The 1,635-nt window shown below is 35.2% G+C and overlaps 1 long non-coding RNA gene across 1 annotated transcript in view; it reads left to right on the top strand.

Annotated features, from left to right (window-relative positions):
* The window catches only part of LOC107184841, a 16,772-nt gene that overhangs the window by 4,349 nt on the left and 10,788 nt on the right, over positions 1-1,635 (top strand). The gene's annotated exons all lie outside the window — the stretch shown is intronic.

Consider the following 1,635-nt stretch of genomic DNA (forward strand, 5'->3'; position numbering starts at 1 on the left):
TATTTATCCATAAATGTATTGCTATGAGACATGTCTGAGATGGGATTTTGCTGCCTGTGGTTTCTTCTAGGATTTTTATGGTTTTATGACTTACACTTAAATCTTTTGTCCATTTTGAGTTTATTTTTTTGTATGGTGTATGTTGGTCTAGACTCCAGTTTCATTTTTTTGCATGTATCTGTCCAATTTTGCCAACAACATTTATTGAAGGGAGTGTCTTGACTCCATTGTATGTTGATGCCTCTTTTGTTGAATAGTGGTTTGAGTTGATTTTTGGGTTCTCTACTGTATTCCATTGATCAATATGTCTTTTCTTGTGCCAGTACCAGACTGTTTTGAGAAGAGTGGCTTTGTAATACAGCCTTGATATCTGATATTGAGATCCCTTCTACATTGTTGTTCTTTCTCAGGATTTCTGCAGCTATTCAGGGTCTTTTTTTATTCCAGATGAATTTTTGGAGAGTTCATTCTAGATCTGTGAAATATACCATTGGTATTTTAATGGAGAGTGCATTGAATCTATAGATGTCTTTGGGTAGAATGGACATTTTGACTATGTTTATTCTACCAATCCATGAACATGGTCTGTTGTTCCATCTGTTTATGTATTCCTCTATGTCTTTTTTCAGTGTCCTGTAATTTTCTGCATATAGGTCTTGTACCTCCTTAGTTAAGTTTATTCCTAGGTATTATAATATTTTTGGTGTGATGGTAAATGGGATTGCTTTTTTAGTCTTTCTGTAAGTTCACTATTGGTGTATAGAAATGCCATAGATTTCGTGGCTTTCATTTTGTATCTTGCTACATTGCCGAATTCATTTATTAAGTCTAAAAATTTTTTGATGCAGTCAGAGTTTTCTTTATGTAGTATCATGTCATATGCAAATAAAGACAGTTTTACTCCTTCCTTTCCAATTTGGATGCCTTTTATTTCTTCTTGTCTGATCACAATGGCTACTACTTTCAGTACTATGTTGAACAGGAGTGGTGAGAGTGGGCATCTCTGTCATGTTCCTGCTCTTAGGGGAAATGATTTTAGTTTTTGTCCATTGAGTATGATGTTGGCGACAGATTTGTCATATATGGCTTATCATGTTGCAGTATGATCCTTCTATTCCCACCTGCTGAGAGTTTAGAGTTTTCTTTATGTAGTATCATGTCATATGCAAATAAAGACAGTTTTACTCCTTCCTTTCCAATTTGGATGTTTACTCCTTTTCTTGCCTTAATGGACTGGCCAGAATCTTGGGCATGATGTTGAATAGAAATGGCGAGAGTGGAAACCCTTGCCTTGTTCTTGCTGTTCAGGGGAGGGGTTCAGTCTGTTACCCTTAAGGATAAGGCTAGCTGTAGTTGTTACAGATGTCCTTTACTGGGACGAGAAATCCTCCTTCTATTCTTAGTTTACTGAGAGTTTTTATCAGGAATCAACGTTAGATTTTGTCAAATGCTTTTCTGTGTCTATTGAGACGATCATATGGTTTTTATATTTTAGTTTGCTAATATGGTGCATTACATTGGTTGCTTTTTAACTATATTAACTCAACCTAGCAGTCTGGGATAGTTCCCACTTAGTCATGATGTTTTATCCACTTAATATATTGTTGGATTTAATTTGCTAAAATTTCTAGAAAG

Source organism: Myotis davidii, unplaced genomic scaffold (assembly GCF_000327345.1).
Source record: "Myotis davidii unplaced genomic scaffold, ASM32734v1 scaffold1648, whole genome shotgun sequence".
Lineage (NCBI taxonomy): Eukaryota > Metazoa > Chordata > Mammalia > Chiroptera > Vespertilionidae > Myotis > Myotis davidii.